Raw genomic sequence first — 18128 nt, 5'->3', positions numbered from 1 at the left:
TATTTGTATTGGCTGCTGAGGAAAGTTAATAAACTCACTGCGCTAGAGCCAGCAGGGTTTGTGAATTAAAGCACTCTGCTGAAAAGCCAAGAACACACCTCAATTTCTATATTTAAATGAAGAGCAGGCTCAAGACATACCACTAAGTGTGAAATGCTACGAATGATAGTCCTCAGGAAAACGTCATTTCACTTAGACTGGGAATATGGATACAATTGCTCATTTTTCACTCTTGTGTTTGTAACCATGCAGTAAAGTGCCACCTCCAAAGCTCACTTCCATTACAACTGTCCTTACATCAAAACTGCACAAATCTACAATGTAATCAATAATTTATTAACATATTTCCCCAAAGCAAGCTCCAAGCTTATAAACAATGCAGAATTTGGGACAAAGAATTTCAAATATTTAGTAATAAGTGCCATTAGTTGTTAGCCATATGACAAAAAGCTGCAGTGTAGCAAGTATTCCTATTGATTGGAGAGGGGTCTTCAGGTTTTAATATAAAAACTAATCTCAATGAATTTTACTCATTGGGAAACATAAACGTTCACACTCTTTAGTTTTGAACCGGTAGGCTTGTAAATCTCTCGCTGGCTTAGATGTCCTGTCTGGTTCTTGTCAGCTCCTCCCCAAAAGGTGGAGTTTCTCAGGAGAATTCTATAAAGACAGGGAGAGGAGGAAGATACTCCTCTCTGGGAGGGGTTTTCCTGTCTTTTCGAGAGAGGGAAACATATCCCAAGCAGAGAGGAGGCAACCGAGTGTAACTCACATCACAGTTGCTGCTTACAGGTAAAGAATAGGTGTAGCTGTTTTCTAGTAAGTAAACTAATATATTGAATAAGTAAGCTAACGTGCGAGCTGCTGTTTGGCAGCATGCTTGATTGTGTGGTGCTGACACCTGTTTTTTCAGAGGTTGGGTATGTTTGCTCAACTGCAGCACAAGTTTCCCTTTATCCTTTTATTGTCCCTAAGCTAAAGAGAAGTAAAAATGGGCTAAAAGCAGCTCCCAAGTTGCGGTTTTGCTTGTCATGAAAAAAGCTTGGTTGGTTTTGGATTTTTTTTTTTAATATTTTTAGGAGTTGGCATTTCTTCTGACTATAATGTTAACAAAAAGCTTATAGTGGTGTTGTCCAGAATATCGTGGCCAGCTGCATTCTTCTCTTTTTGTTCTTGGTGGTTTTTTTCCTTTCATGTGCTTTCCCTAGCTTTTTGATGTTTCTGGTAACGTCGTATCTTAGAAACTCTGCTTTCATTTGAGAGGAGAGGTGTTATAACCACTAGAGTTGCAACAAACAGGCTTTGAATATTACTATTTAAGTATTTTCTTAATGAGTCTGGAAAGAAAGTGACTTGCTAATGCATGAATTGTTTTTATTTAGTTAAATAGTACTACTTGTTATGACACCTTTCATGGCAGTATTAGCCCAGTGTGATAAAACCCTAAGTACATTAAAAAAAAACCAACAACCTTATAAAACTATTATTCCTTTATCTTGATACAGGCCCTTTTTTTCCCCTATTACTGTTCCACATGCAATGAAAACTGCGTGTTTGGAGGATTGAGCAGTATCTTGAGTGATAAATGAGACATTTTATACTAGCTTTTCTGATAGAAAGCTGCCTCATCACTTTCTGTATTCCCCTCTAACTTCTGGCTCACTGAATAAATGTTTAATCGTCCCATGTATAATACCTGCAGCTGCCTTTAGTGAAGAGGAATGCTTGTGTTCCCTGTCCTTCATAGCCTGGAATACTCAAGGATTTGGAAATACCAAGCTTGGATGGACTTTCTTGGTTAAATGTCACAAAATTAAGAAGGGAGTAGGAAGACACAAAGCTGTGCAGCAATTCAGGGCAAAAGCTTCTTACATCATTTGTTCTTTTCCTAGCACTAAAGCCTAACTTCTGTTAAAAACTCCCACGTTCTCCCCAAAGTTGGAACCAAATCTTTAGTTTATTACTCAGGGAAAACCTTGCAGGATACTACTGTGACTCCAAAGTTGGATTAAAATGCATGGAAACAAAATACTTTGCTCTCAGGAAACTATCCTGTGGGTTCAGTATGTTGCAGTCCTACAAGAGTCTTACAGTAATGAGGGAAGTAATAGCATAGGAAGTTGGATTTTTGGGCAAGACTACAAAACTGAGCTGAAAACAAACATCTAATAACTGTAATTCAGTGCAGTTTGTGGAATTTTTACAGATATTAGGATTTGATACCTCCTAATGTCAAGAAGTATTTTGATGACTGGTGTTTAGAGTTGAGTGGAGTGCGTCCCATACCAAAATCACTATCCCTGGAGAAGTCAGAAAAATCCCTGCAAAAAAAGGCGGGGGGGGGGGGCGGGGGGGGGGGGCGGCGCGGCAGGGCGGGGGGGGCTGCATGTGAATATGATTAACCCTCAGTAAAGTATTTTTCTGAGTTCATCTAGTCTTTATGAAAATTGAAGTATCCAGAGCCTTGGAGAATCAAGGACACAGAGGATACAGTACCTTGACATCTGATGCATCTACTTTGAGTGATGTGCTTAACTCTGAAGACAGAGGCCTTTCTCCACCAAAAAAAAGGTAGAGCTGGAGCACCACCAACAGAAATCAGTCTCTTCAGACTTCAAATGATCAATTATCTGTTAAATAAAAGCAAAAACACTAGACATGGAGGGAATAAACTTGCTCATTTGCTTTTATCCCTACTCTTTTCATGGGCTAACTCTGTCTCTAGTTTTTCCCTGGCTGCTGAAGTTGGCTCACCAGAACGTTTAGTGAAGAACAACTGCGAGAAGGGGTGCACATAAAGTGAGTATTACATTTCAGGGCTTTGCATCTTCAAACACTGGAAAAGGTTACTATCTCGGTGAAGGGAAAGGTGGGTGAGAGAGCAGAAGTGACATCCCAAGTCTGGGGAGACCATCTCTGTGCAATACGAGGATGATGCCTTGGTGCCCATGGCAAACAGTAGTTGTATGGGTCACATGTAAAGGCCCTTGTGTGAGACACTGCAAATGTAAGTACGGCCAATTTGTACATGCCTGAATTTTAAAAAAACACTAATTAGCGAAGCCCAAGGGATAAACAAAGATGTGTCAGCTGCAGAGGAAAATCTCAGTGCACTGACTGCCTAATAGCAGAAAAGGTTTTGTAAAGCAGTGGAAAAAAGTTCTAAGGAGCCTTAGCGCTGAAGGATTTATATCTGGCTCAGCGTAAGCTTTTCTGGTGTTTAAGGAGAGATAGACGAGGTGCTTATTAGACTGTTTTAGAAGCAGTGTTTTCTGTTCAAACCAGTTAGAAACTATCATCATCTTATATGAGGCCTAAACTGAAACAAAACTTGCATTATACAGATCACTAAAAACCAGGACAATGTGGATTCAGACCAGTAACCCAGCAGCAAATTTCCCAAATGAAAATAAATTAGGCTTTAACAGGGAAAGAATTAAGAAGGGAATGAGGCAGGGAAAGAACTGAGGGTGCTGATGGTACCATTTCAGTGAAGGTGACACAAGTGTTCAGTCAGCAAAGGTAGGTAGTCTTGACTTGGGCTTTAACACAAAGTTGTGGGTTGAACGTGGCATGTGCTAGTATTCACTGGGTGTGCAAAGTGAATCAGTGTTATATTTAAGATGGTGTAAGCCTCTTGCCAAATGTGTGTAAGAGGAATTTAAAACCTGTTTCACTGCTGTATCCCCTATTGCAGTCATCCCCTCTTCACTGGTGCTTGCACACCAACAAGTTCCTTGGTTTGCATGTTCCCTTTCCCTCGGTGTGTAATTCCTGGGTTTGAGCACTTCCTAGATGCTAAATTTGTCTGTTAACAACATGTTATTAGCTTTTTCCCAGGGCATAAATCAGTGCAGCTTGATCTACCAAATCATAAGGTATTTCTTCTCCACGTACTTTTAATTTATTGTAGCTCTGTAGCTGCAGAACAAAAATTGAAATTCTGCTTGCCTTTAATCATGGTGTCTTGTACTTTTGCACAGGGATCTGTTGGGGTTTTTTTACCTCTTGGTGTTCCTGTGCTAAGTAAGTATTAGTACTGCCTGGTTTTACAGGTGGAGAAAGGCTGACTATGCTATTAGGTAAAAAAGTAACAGCAGCTTTTCCAACATTATCCTGAGCTTTTACCACCAGAAATCTTGTGTATAGAATGTAGACTTCTAAAAGTTATAATCAAATTGCTTAATAGGATCCTGTAATTCTATAGAATTAGTGCTAAGTATGTTATGTTTCCTCATGTTTGTATTCCTTAATTCATCATAGTAAACACTGCACCTGTCTGGAATCCAACTGAAATCAGTGTTATCAACCCACGAGGAAAAAAAAAAAAGAGCCAAATCTCACACCTCCAACTGCCAAAAAGGCGCTTCAGATGGATGGGTCAGGAGTGGGTCCTCCTGTAAACCTTGGGACCCCTCAGAGGCTGCGAGGCCTGTGTTTCAGGTTGCTAGTATCAGAAGTACCGACAGTAGGAAGAAAACATTTAAATGGCAGTTAACTCTGTACATATTTATAGCAGCTTGGATGCTGGATTTGGTTGGGTTTTTTTAGTAGCCTAACTGTTTTTAAAGGGTGCTTACTGGGAAGCCTCTATGCAGTGGACAAGCTGATTCAGCGAATGCTTCCTTTCCATGGCACTCCATGGCTTGGGCCCAGAGGAAAGCATTACTGCAGCAATTGCTATTTGATTTTCTAAAACAGATGGAGTAGAGTAAGAAAACCAAAACCAAACCCCCAGGGAATAAGGACAGGTGGGGAGCACAGCTGATGTCAGAAGTCGGGTCTGCAAGCAGCAGGCAGCTCCTCGGCCATGTTAATCCTGTGACAAAGCCGCACTTCTGTGAGAGAAGTCACTGTAAGCCCATTTAACACTGCTGCTGTGCGGTTTTGCCTTGGCACTTGCAACCTCTCGAATAATGATAAAACTGCAGCTCCTGTGAGGTAAGATCACCCCGCATTTCGGTAAGAAAACTGGGAGCAGACGCGGCCGATCCCACCGAGCCCGTCTGCAGAGGAAGCCCCGAGGTGACTGGGGCGGCCCGCCTTTCCCCTTCCTCAGCGGCCGCAAGATGGCAGCGTGCGGCGGCCTAGAGCCGAAAGGACGGGGCCTCGGCGGGCAGCCGCGCCGCTGCGGCTGGGTGGGGGGCGGCCCTGCCTCCGTCCGAGCCGGGCGCGGCGGCGGGCCGGGGGCTGCTCGGCCTCCCCGCGGGCGGCGGGGGGGGGGGGGGGGGGGGGGCGGCCGGGCCGGGGCTCTCCCGCGCCGCCGTGAGTGGCCGCGCGCCCGGCCGGGAGGCGGAGCCAACGGCCGCCCAAGTCCTCCGCGAGCCGTGCGCAGAGCGCAGCGTTCTAGGCTGCCGTTGGCCGCCATGTCGGTCTCTATGGTAGCGGGGGCGGAGCGTCCCCGCCCAGCGCTCTGGCGCGGTTGCGAGGAGGAAATGGCGGCTCGGCTCGGCTGAGACCCTCGGCGGCGGCGGCGAGATCCCCACACCCCCTCCCCGCGGTGAGTGAGGGAGGCAGCCGGAGAAACACCGGGACGGGAGGAGAAAGGGAGTCGGGCCGCCGCTGCGGCGGAGGGCTCGCGAAAAAGGGGCGGCCGCCTCCTCCGGCCTGGCCGCCTTTGGGCTCGACTAGAAAATGGAGGCGGGCGGGCGGTGCGGGTCAGGGCGGGCGGAGGGAGCGCGGGGAGGGGGAGGGCGCGGCGCGGCCTGGTTTCAGGGGACCGTCGGTGCGGCTGCAGGGCGCGGGCACGCCGGAGGCCTGGCCCGGTTCCAGAGGAGGTCGGCGACTCCGTGCGGGGGCCCCGGAGGAAGCTAAAAGCCGCCGCCCCATAAGCACATAACGTGGTTGGGCCGGAGCGGAGAGGACGCCCCCCCCGGGCGGAGCGGGCTAGAAGGCGGGCTCCTCCATGTTGGGGGGAAAAGGAGAGGACGGTTGTGCTCTGAGGCGATCGACGTCATTACCCAGCTGACGCCGGCAAGCTTCTCCGTGACGTCACGACCGACTTTAACCGCCTTTCTCGTTCAGTTTCACCGTTGCCCTCGTACGGGCCGAGGGGTCTGGCCGCGGCCCTCCCCGGGGCGGGGATAGCGCCGGGCGCTGCAGCACCCCCCGCCAGCTCACGGCGGGGCTGGGGCCTCTGCCGAGCGGGGGCCGACCCTTCCCTGCCTTGGGGGGACCTTATGTTCCCTGGGCGGTAAAGGTGGTCTCCTTATGCGTGAATGAAACAAGGAAAGTTGAACTTTATACTCTTCTGGTGACTTTCTTTGAGGGAAACGGAGGAGGGGTTGAATTTTTAGGCTGTAGTAATTGTTGGCTGGCTTTAAATATTCAGTGAATTCCCTGTCAATAATTCATTCCCTATCTCTTGCACTAATGTACTTAAATACTGTCTCTTGGAGGTGATGGTAGTTTGGAGCTGTTCATTTGGCTTGCAGAAGCCATTCTTTGATGGTGACCAAATTTTGTTTCATACAGTTAAGCAGTTTTCAGTTTATACCTCCAAGTGATAGCTGCATTTTAGTGGTGGGTTAAGAAAATCTTATGGGTTTAGCTTGTTATTTTTAACTTGGAAAGGACGTTACAATCTCTTTAACCTGTTACAGAATGTACCTGTGTTACACTCTCCCTGCTGTTTGTATATTCAGTAATCCAAGACAGTGTAACATGCTGTTTTTCTTTACATGGGCTTTCATGTTTCCCTCCTAGGAACTTCAGGGAGACAAAAAAAAACCCCAAACCGATTCCTTTTATTTAACTCAGAAGGATCTATATAGCATTCTTAATTCCGCTGGTTTTATTTTTTTTTTCCTCCTCTGGATAATCTGAGTTTTTTGCAGAAATAGCTCTTTTGAGTACTTAATCGTCACAGCCTCGTTTAGGTAAATGACAGCTGATATTCAACTATATTTTGGTTTATTTTATGAGAAGTTGCTCGCTCTTTGCTTTTCTTTTTGTCTATTTTACACCTTTCTTGTAAGTGGTAATTTGAATTAGGTTAGCTTCAACTGTCTTGTTGCTACTTCTACAAACAAAATTTGCTAGCTATTTAAGAAATTATATTGCTGGTCAATGAAAAATGATGATGTGTAGTTACTGTACAAGTGTAGCATGTACTGTGTTAATTGTAATAGATATTTCAGGTTGTGCTCCACTTTTATGTATGCCAGCTGCTTGTTACCGTTCCTTGACATTTGGAACTTTCTATAGGAACAAATATAGAAGTAAGCTCAAAATAGCTGCTCGGTTAGGCCTTAATTTTTTTTTTCCCATGGTGGTTCCAGAAACATTGCACATACAGGTTTTCAGTGCACTTTGGGGGAAGAATAAAGGCTAGTGTTAGCCTTCAGCCTACTTTGAGACCACATGACTCCAGTGATTTGCAAATTGAATAATTGTTGATTTCAAGACGAGCATTTAAATAATTTTTTTTACAAAGTTTGTGGGGTTTTTTAAGGGATATTTTAGTTGATTTCTGTTGGTATGCAAATGAAGTTTTTGCTCTGCTGCAAGTGTATGTACACTGAAATACCTATAGATTTTAAAATATTAATATATGAATACATATAATTCACACAGTGCTTTAGTGGGTGCTTTTCATATAACTAAGAGATGCCTTTTTGAGTTTTTCTTAAAAAAAACACCACCCGAAACCCCCGAGGCAATGCTAATAGAATTGTATGAGTCCAGAATAGTAAATAAAATTGAATAAATATTTTTCCGTGTCTAGTGGACTCACCAAAAGGCAGTGTTTGTTCTATTTAATCCTGCTTCACTATAAGGCAGTAGGTTATGTTATTTGTTTCTGGTTTAAGACAGTGATTGTCTTTATAGTTGTAATTGACAGCTGTGGGATTTTAATTCTGTACAGCCTGAAACTTCAGATAGATACTAAGTGGGGAGAGGAAGTTCAAGCATTATAGGGGTTAGGTTGAGAGTTTATAAAATTTATCTGATAAAAATGGAAGAAGGGACTGTGCTCAGCAAGAGGAAGATTAGATGGGTTTTTAGCTGACAGAAGTGGTAGTGTCTGCCTGCACTAATTTTATTCTGTGGTGCACTTTTTCTGCCTAGTGTCTCTTATAGTGCCGCAAGTAGTGGAACAATGGTAGGAGATTTATCTAGTTTGCGCAAGAACTGGTTGCTTTTTTGTGTGTGTTGTCAAGCATCTTCTCAGCAGAAGAATCTTTAGTGATGGTTAACTGAAAGTCAGATGTCAGTTAACACTTAGAGGGTTATACTGTTAAGTTTTTATCTAATACAGCTTCTGAAATAAGTGAATACTCCACAGTTATTAATGGTGGTAGTCTCAAGAACATTTATAGACTTTGAGGCTAAGAAGAATTTTAAATTTCCAGTTAGGGAGCTGAGACACAAAGATTAAATGTGTATTATGTGTGTTCTCACAGTAAACCCTAATCAAAATTGAGAACTGAACTGTGTTTCCTGCATTTTTAATAACATGATCAGTATGCTGTAATTACTGTGTTTCACTAGATTCTGAAGGAGAAATTAATTTGTTTTACTTCATTTAATGAAGTTTTTTTGATGGAATGAGAATGATAGCTGGTTTCAGGTGTTATATTTTACCTCAGTTTTTAAAATGAAATGAGGGGGGGAAGTGTAAAAACACAGTGGTTGCTTTTTTGGTGGTTTTTTTTGGTTGTGTTTTTTTTTTTTGTTTTTTACAACAGCTTTGCAGGTAGGGTTAGAAGTTACAATCCTGCAGTTGTGCTGAGTCTATTTCTGAATACACAGTTTGACCAACAACAATAGCTAGACATGCCACAGGATACATACAGTTTTATTATAATGTAAACCTAACATTTTTTACATATAATTATATAGGATGTGTAACTAGTTTATGTACTGTTGTAATGCCAACTTGACAAAAAGCCTGTACGCTAGTTTGGGTAAAACTGTTTGAGAAGAGGGGTTTTTAAGTACAGTGTAAGTATCCAAGCTGAAATTTGACAGTTGTAGAATTGTAATCTTGTATGTTTAAAAATAAACAAGCTGTGGGATGTTGAGGAGTTAAACTGTAAGGTTCTCAGGCTTAGCCCTAGAATAGCCCGCTGTTCAGTTAACAGCCATGAGAAAGAGCTAATTTCTTTGGTACTTCAGCAGAAGAATGCCAGATTGTGTGAATCACCTTTCCAAAGCCTAGTGTTTCCAGTGCAGTTGCTGAAAATGCGTTTTCAGTGCTGCTGAAGAGGTCAAGTTCAGTAGCAGAAATTGAACGTTAGGCAAATAGGTAGTATATATTTGTAAAATACTTTTATTCAAGGTGATGGAAAAGGAATCATAAAGATACTGTATATTGAGTAATACCCAATAACAATTGATATTTCTGTTGTATACACTTAGTAGTATGCCTTGTAAAATTGGCTTGTACTGGGGCCTTTAGAAGGTTTCTTGTACAGAGATGGCTAATCGTAAGTTTTTGACCACTGAAAGCTGCAGCCTTTTTTTCTTAATCTGTATGAAAAGGAAAAAGAAGAAAGCAGAGTTATTTACATACACTGGTGTGATTCTGCTCTGAAACTTTTCTTAAATCTATTTAAACTTTTCTTAAATCTATTTGATATCTCATTTTTACTCATTCTGTTCAGACCCTGAGAGCAGAAGTAAACTTGACCAAAAAATTCTGTTTTATTTTGTTGTCTTTGGGTAAACTTTCATTATTAGGGCAGATACTGGATTAGCTTATTTGGAAGAATGTGAATAAAGGCTTCAGAAGGTATTACAGCAGTAGTAAAAATCCAAATGTCAGCCTGTTATTAAGCCAGTAGAGTGTATCTGCCTAATCTTCTAAGCACCCAGGAACCTCTGGACTAGAAAATACCAACAGCATGTATATAATATTCTTCTTTCCTCTTAAAATTAGTGTTTCCTCAAATGCAGAAAACACTGCACTGAATATGAATTTTGTTTATCAAACACAATTATGGGTCTACAGGTTGGAGGATGTGCATAGTGTAAGTGTCATCTGTTAAGGTTTGACCTTTACTAAAGTTCAGTCAGTGCAGTTGTCAGTTACGGTTCTTTCCCCAGCTACTAACAGACAGAGCTGTGCTGGCGAAAGCTCCAGTTTATAACAAATATATACGAATCTGTTTGCTGATTTAACTTTCTTCATTCAAGGAATTTGAGTGAACCTTGAAAATCTTGCTTCCTCCTTATACAAACTGCTTCCCTACTTGGAAAGGCCTGTACTAGTGTGTTAATAGAGCTTTGTTTTATGATGTGTGCAGCCACACTGATAAAACTTCGCTGCACCCGATTGCACACCTGATACCCCACCCTGCAAACAGAACGACTCATAAAGGTAAAAGTACAGTTTTGCAGGTGTAATTATACCAATATGAGGCGCTTATGCCAGCATGGCTATGTTGATGAGGGATTGTACCCTTTAACATTACTGGCTTGTGCAGTGGTGGCAGTGAACATCTGCAGTATGTATGGTCATCACAGTTTTGTCTGTTATTTAATAACATTTTCATGTTTGCCAGTTTTCTGGTGAGCCTGCTGCTGAAGTACCTGGAATATTTCTAAGATAAATCACTGTTTAGCTGAATTTTGCTGTGGGAACTTCACTCTGGTTCAAAGAAGTACTTTTGCTACTTACCCAGAATAAAATATGCTTGTAATACTTGGTGCTGCACTACCTACTGAGTGGTCCATCCCTTCTTTATTTTTTTTTGACTGTTCTGATCCTGTATTATGCAATCTGAAACAAGAATCTTTTTTAAATGTTTTGCTTGGGAAGATGATTTTCTAGCCTAAAAGACAAAAATAAACTTCAATGTGTGTGTATTTTGTTTTGCATAAACCAGGGAGCTACTTTATGCATTTTTGCTTGGAGTAATTATGTGGAGTATATATTATATGGAGTATACACTGTGGAGTCACTCATTGTCTTTTCTGTCTAACTGCTGCTGTACACTAGTCTGCTGTGTGTGTGTGTGGTAATCTGATTCAGTGCATGCACATTAAATTCAGCACTCCAGGAGGTCCCACATTCACTGCAAATGCGCAGGATTGCTGTCCTGTATGCGTGCAGATTCCCATCATGTGAGGCAGTGGCCCTCTTATGAGGCTTACATAAGGTAAGTGAGTAGCCTGACAGAAATCATGGAAAGGATGATGGTGTATGTATTAGTTTCAGACATTAGTAGAGGGGAATTACTATAATAATGGGTGACTAAAACCATTTTAATTTGGAAAGGTTAATTTCTTTATTACCACAAGTACAGAGACCAAGTGAATGTATGTGTTGTTTTTAAGTGAAGCTATTTCTTTTAACTTCTTGGAATTAATCCACTTAATTGTTTTTAAAATTCCAGCTTTTAAGTTGGCTTGCTGTAAAGTTTATTGTTAATTTAGAATATTTCTTTGATACCTTTCTCAAGTGGAAAAATGATCTTGTGAAATATTCGTAAATGTATAGAGTCATTTTTCATGAGAGAAAAATCTGGAAGAAGGTTGAATACTTGCTTCTGCATCTTTGGAAATGAAAAAAGGTAGTTAATGTTTACATTTTAAATCTTGTTAGTTGATTGGCCTCAGCACTGCATATTGCTAGTACTTGGTATCATGTAAATCTGTGCTAAAGTGCCAAGGCAGGACAAGTGTTTTGCACCATACCCTGAACATTTGAAATAACTTTTCAACACCAACCAAATAAAAGCTGCATTTGATGCCAGAAAGTCAGCAAACCACAAATCTTCAATGAAATCGTCTATCTGAGTTTCCAGGGGTGTTTCCAGGGGTGTCTGACAGTAAAAAGATGGTAGTGATGGACACTAATGAATTACTCATGATATCATATATGACACCACAAGGTCTTAGAGTACCTTCAAAGATTTCTTGATAAAATGTCAGTGAGATTGAGGAAGGGGTTTCAACAGAGGTGCATAAGCCTTTGAATTAATCTTCCTGGGGAGATCTGATCACATAGGTGTGCTTAGAGGGTCCCTTGGAGCTTTACACTCTCATCAGAGCCTACTGTGGTATGGGTACGGTCACACACTTCCTTTCCACCAGTTTTGAAGGGTGAAATTCTCTATTCTCTGGTGCAACTGTTTCTGTCCTGGGGCAGCCTGATCTCCCGTGCTAATTAAGCCAGTTCTTTTCCATTACTTTTGGTAGGAGCTAAGATGGGATGCTTCCCAACACTGGAAAATGAGGCTTCAAAAGTACTGGAATCTGTCTTTGTAAGGGGAGATGGGGAAATGAGGGAGACCCAGCAGGTTGGAGTGGAAGGGTGTGATGTGTGATTGTACTGTAGGTGTCAGTGGTGCCATCCCTGACAAATTAATTAATATCATGTTGTGTTATGTGCATCTGGGGTTGAAATACTGTTCTGATATTAAAAACTACCTTAAAACTGGGTCTTGGTGGTATTTTGTCTGAATTTGGTTGTATAGCACTGTTCATATTAGCCTGGAATTCTTACTGCTTCATGCAGTATTTAAGAGTATGCATTTCTTCAGTTAGGATGGGTTATTTCTGAGGAACATGGCTGTATTACTGAACCTGCATAGTGCAAATTTAAAACCGTGTTAATGTGTTAATTTTTTAAGTGGGAATAATGTATTGAATAGAATAGGAAGGAATTACCTGCCACTTAGATTTTTAGTATTGCAGGTATATGAGGTAGTAGGTTTGTTTATAATATTGGAATGAATGTATATAATGATAGCCAGCAAAGCATTTACAGATAAGCGTTACAGGTTTTGTAGCGTGATTTCTCTTTGATATTATTCTTCTAGGTCTAACTGTAAGCACTGAAATACTTTGATTTTATGCAAATTTTATTAATGTGATCTTTCAAATGTAAACTTCTGGCATAAAAATCTTCATATTTACCAGAGATGTCTAGATTTTGACTTTGAACTGTAGCTTTTTTTATAACAGTCAAGTAGTGAGGTGGTAAATTACTTGGAGTGTGGGAGAGGAGAGTTCTGGATCACAGCAGTAATCTTCATATCCAGAGTTGAGCCTTACAACTACTTCCTTTCTTGCCCTTCAGCTCTCATTGCTTCTCTTCTGTCACATTCTCATTTTACAACTTTTTGAAAGGTATGCTCCTTCTTTCAGAAGGAAAATACTTCAGTAAGCAGTGAATACATTTTTCCTGAAAATAAAAGACCATATACTAGTTGTTCTTGGTCATCTGATTTTTTGTTGTTACTGTTTCTCATGTAAGTAGTCTGCTTTTGCATCTTTCATGGATGAGCAGATGGAAGGAAGCCCTGTGCGTGCATGGCTTTCCCCAGTGCTAGTGCAGGAGCCATTTCCTGCAGTTCTGGGGGTCAAAGGATTGTACCTTTAGTCCGTGGTCTGGACAGAACTTAAGTACACAGTAGGTTTTGCCCTACTGACTTCTTTGGGCTGCTTTTATAATGCTTGTTGATGGAAGGGATTAATTTTGCTGCTGCTTAGTAGAAAGTGCAAGGCTTCCCAGATGTCGTCTTTAACAAATAGGGATGCAAAGTAACTTTCAATGGGACCAGTCTTCTGAGTGGAAGTGGCATCAACTAGACCATACCAACATTTCTTTTATTTGCATCAGAAGTTATGTCCGTATGTGAGTTCTCAGACAGTATTTTTTTTTTTTTTTCCTCACATGATATTAATATATTTGCTTATTAGGAATTTTTTAACATTTAAAAGGGGGCATAGGTCAAGTCCACTGCCTCTTTTACAGGGAGTGAAATCAGCAAACAGTGTCAACTGTGGTTGGAGTCACTGTTTCATCATTCTGGAAAGGATGTTTTCTGTCCTGTTCATGACATCCTGCGGTTTCTTTGATATTTAAGAAATCTATCCTGGATATGGTGGTTCTAGCCAAGTATCTTATGTGTCAGGTCTTCTAATTCTGAAGAAACTTGCATAAAAATAAAACTAAAGGCCACTTACGCATCATTCTGATTAAAGCCGGTATCTTAAATACTGGGATAGGCTGGATATTTGTCAGGATGTGGAGATGAAACTGGTCACTGCTGAATGATACCTGTTTTTAAAAGCTAGGAAAGGCAGGACTCTTATGCTTTGAATGTTTTTGCAGATGTAAACAGTCTTCTGTCTCCTCACTAACCCTAGTGTTCAGAACCTTACGTTGGCCGTTGTGGGTGGTTGTGACTTCTGTCCTGTCCTTGGGCCCTGGCCATTGAATTTCCTTAACATATCTGGAACATTAACTGGAGCTTCAATATGAAGACTTCTGGGAAAAAAAAAAAAAAAGCCTTTGTTTCTCTGTCACAGTAGAAGTAAATGTTTCTTAGGTAACAGGCCACACTGAAACAGCTCCTGCAGGTACTAGTGTCTATCACAGCTCTTAAATATGAGGTGAACCTTGCCTCTTGGATGCTTGTGTAGGGGGGTGAGTATGCCTGTGATCCTTCAGAATCAAAGACATCCTTCTGTAGAGTTCTTGGGGTGAGTAGGGAATAAGAGGACTAATAGGTGCCAAATATTAATCAGTTGGACTGGATTATTAATGCAAGGTGGTTGTATAACATCTAAATAATGAGATAGTGGAATTTGTGCAGATTACAGCAGATTGGTTGAGTATTGGAGAGTGCTGACATCCGAGAACATGGAATAAAGTGATACTGTTGACAAGGAGAATTACCATTAACAAGAGGATAAAGATCACTAGTTTTTCATACAGATTCGTCAAAAAACTACACAAAATAGTTAGTAAGCTGAAACTGAAGAGTTTACCCTGAATTCTGACATACTCTTTTTTTTCTTTGTTACCCAAGTCCTCGGGTAAAGGAAAAATGACTCCTTTTGGTTGGCTTCAGTTCATGTTGAAGTTTTTATTAAGCTGTCTTTCAAGACTTTTTTTAGAGTGAAGTCTTCCTAGGTAACTGAGGCAGGGAGTTCTTAATGCAGTTAAAACGGTAAGTTTTAGAAAGGACAAAATCTTTATGCAGTCAGTGGACCCGTTGAATGTTTCATTACCTCTTAGGGAAATGGGAGGAAAAAATAAAAGTGGATGTACTGATATGAATGTGTATTTGTTGGTAATTTGTTGGATTGGCCTTTGTCTAAAAATGTAGACACAAAAAGATGGGGAAACTGTTCTTGCAGTAGCTTTGCTCTGTCATTGTCAGATTAAGATGTTATATTGAGGCATCTTAAAAAGGGTTTAGTGAAGTCAGCATCAGCAGATGCAGGTGTCCTCAAGCTTCCAGTTCTGCAGTTAATGTCTTCCAGCTCAGTTACCGGCATAGATAATCTCTTCTTTTTTGCCCGAAATATGTAAACTGTTGGGTTACAAAGATGGCAGTAGATAGCGGTATGCTTTTCTTGAGGTTTTGTTGGAATGTGAGAGGGGTAATTTACAGAAAAATGGAGTGAGATTACAAGCTTTCTCTTTTTTTGCTTAATGAAGGCCTGTTGGAGGATGGATTTTTAATATGTATTGCGTGTTTGTGAACAAGTATTGTAGTAGCAGGATTTGGAATTGTGGAATTATTTTCTATCTCTTGTTCAATTGGCTGCTCATACTGCTGTGGAATTTCTTGAAGCCATGTATATGAAAACTTCTCAGGCTTAACATTAGTTAGAAAATCCACAGGGATGCTGAACATGAGGGATGGCCTCCGTAGTCTTACAGATTGGGCAGCCCTGTGTTTTCAGGTTCATCACTGTGTGAGAATAGTTGACCAAATTGAAACTAAAAGCTCATGGCAGTTTTGTGATTTTTCTAGAGCAGGATACTTTTGTGCTTTGATTGCTTCTGGAATTTAGGTCCAGAATGAATTCAAGTGCCTAACTTGTTTTGGGAAAACTGGAACATTTTACCTACAACATAATTGGGAATAAAACCCCTAAATACGTGGGTTTTGGCTGAATAATCTTTCTCAAATACTGTGCATCAGCTTCATGCTCCACTTCTAGATAAGTGACTGTTCTGTTCCACTGGAATGCTCGTATTATTACAGTTTGCAAGCTTAAAGAGAGTCTTGACTGTGGTGGCAGTGAATGAAAATCCTGCTGGCTAAGATTGGAGTACTTGCAGCATGCATGATGGTGCACGTGTTGAATGAGATAGCAGCAAAGTGCTACAGCAGCTCAGCCTGCTCAAGGGGATCTTGTTCTCCATCCCTGTTCTTGCACATCTTTACACTGGTTCTGATATTTGTGGTTTTGGGGCCTTTTAGATCACTCTTTGGCAGGTTCTTTTTTTGCTGAATTCATAAACTGTGTGTTTACCGAGTTGAGTGACTACTACTGGGGCAGAAGTATGTGGGTGAATGTGGCATAGACCATGTAACCGAGCACGGGAGAAGGGAGCAGGACAGTACCAGCCCAAGTAGTTGTGTTAGAGTTGTACTTTGTTCTTTGTAGTCCATAAACACGGATTTAATATGCACTGTGAATCCTTTGTTCAATGAGGATCTGATATGTATGTTATGTAACCATTTAAACTAACCTGGAGTTTGTATTGGCAAAGCTTACCTCATCTGAGAAGGGAGATTTTTCCTTCAAGAAACTCTTCATTTGTGTTTTGAACTTTATCTATAGTTGGTCTTAAAACCTTATGCATTTTCACAGTGGGAATGGCTTATCACAGAAGTTCTTAACCTAAGCAAAACCAGAGGACTTTTTGAATAAGCAACAGTATATATGTTTATTATGAACGTTATTTTACCTTTGTCCCATCATTTGTAGAGATACTTGCATCATATTTTTCAGAGGTACATAATACCCTTTTTAAAGGAATATCCTTTCTAAAGGAGATGTGGCAGGAAGGCAGGATGATGCTGATGGGAATTGTCTGTTAGGGGAACTGCAATAATTTTTGGTTTCCAGCTAGAACTTCCAGTTTCAGAAAGGTGATTGATGTAGTATATTAAGAGGAATATGATTAAGTTGATCCTGGATGTTCAGTTCCTTTAAAGCAAGATAACCAGTTTGCTGCTTCAGCTTACATTTCTGTCAGTATCTTTGCAATTGAATAGTTAACTGGAGAACAAGCAGGACAAAATGAACAAAAAATCATACTGAATTTGGAGGAGAAAGAGGTATTTGAAGATTTCCAAAGTTGCCTTCTGTTGTAGTAAATATTTTTGCAGGCAGTTAAGAGTGTTTGCTTAGACGTGCCAGCAGGCTTGCTAGGTTTAAATGTGTAATTGTGAGTTAAGGCTTTGTGCTTTTATGTTTTGATAATACTCGTTTTTTCAACTTCTTGTAGGCATTTAAGTTTAACCTGTATTGAGATGCAGTTCTGCAAAATGTAAAATAAATTTGAAACTCACTCTTCCCCCCCCCCCCCCCCCCCCCGTATTTTCATTAAAAATAATTTGGACCAAATTGGGAGAGGGAAAAAAATGGAAATAATAAATTATAAGAAGAAACAACCAAGCATTTTACAGCGAATGTGGGGGGTAGGGGATGGTCTGCAGTTGTAGTGGTTTACATGTACTGACGTCTTACAGCACTCAAATCTGAATTTATCTTAAAATTGCAGTTCTGTACAAGTTTTTTCTGTCGATAATAGAGGTAATAATGCAGGTAATAATGAGTTAACATCTATTAATTCAAAAAGAAGCATGATTCTTGTACAGAATGTCTTAATGTTAAAATGCTCTTTGGTGTTAAATCAAGAGCTGTAGACTGTGCACTGTGCAGCCTTGCCACCGGGTGGGGTATGACTAACACTGTAAAATCTTTCACGTTCAACAAGCCAGAATGTCTCCTTAGAAGAGAGGATGCCAGTCCTGTTTGTGGAATCTTTTAGTGATACTGGCTCTGTGGCTCAAACGTGATTGTGAACAGCATGTTGCACGCAGGGCCTTGAATGCACAGATACACAGTTGTGCACTGTATGTCTTTAGACAAGGCTTTCTTTAGTATGTTATTGGATAAATTATTTAAATAAGATGCACTTTTTGTATGTTGTAGAGGCATAGTTTATTTCATAGTTTAATACTGGAGTTGAACAAGAAGTGATTAGCTTAACTTTCCCTCTTCCTTTAGGCATATCACTTAAGTTGCATGATGTGTGATCAGTTGGAGATTCTGAACAGGGAGATTGAAAGGTTATTACAGAACACCACCGTGGAAGAAGGCACTTTAAACTCAGATTGTCTTCAGCCATCAGTGACTGACTC

General features: G+C 40.8%; 1 protein-coding gene and 1 long non-coding RNA gene across 2 annotated transcripts in view; both read left to right on the top strand.

Annotated features, from left to right (window-relative positions):
• Nucleotides 1–620: 620 nt before the first annotated feature.
• On the top strand, nt 621–2690 carry LOC129736957 (uncharacterized). Its single transcript, XR_008734201.1, has 2 exons — nt 621–792; nt 2415–2690. It is a non-coding gene; the product is annotated as an uncharacterized LOC129736957 (long non-coding RNA).
• Nucleotides 2691–5348: 2658 nt separating this feature from the next.
• DIDO1 (death inducer-obliterator 1) overlaps nt 5349–18128 on the top strand; it is a 55369-nt gene continuing 42589 nt past the window's right edge. The window contains exon 1 of the mRNA XM_055722104.1: nt 5349–5500. The gene's annotated coding sequence lies outside the window, so the exon portion shown is untranslated. The remainder of the gene's footprint in view (nt 5501–18128) is intronic.

The sequence above is a fragment of the Falco cherrug genome, chromosome 10 (assembly GCF_023634085.1).
Source record: "Falco cherrug isolate bFalChe1 chromosome 10, bFalChe1.pri, whole genome shotgun sequence".
Taxonomy (NCBI): domain Eukaryota; kingdom Metazoa; phylum Chordata; class Aves; order Falconiformes; family Falconidae; genus Falco; species Falco cherrug.
Note: the sequence above shows the minus strand (reverse complement) of the source record. Positions and strands in the feature narration are given on the sequence as shown.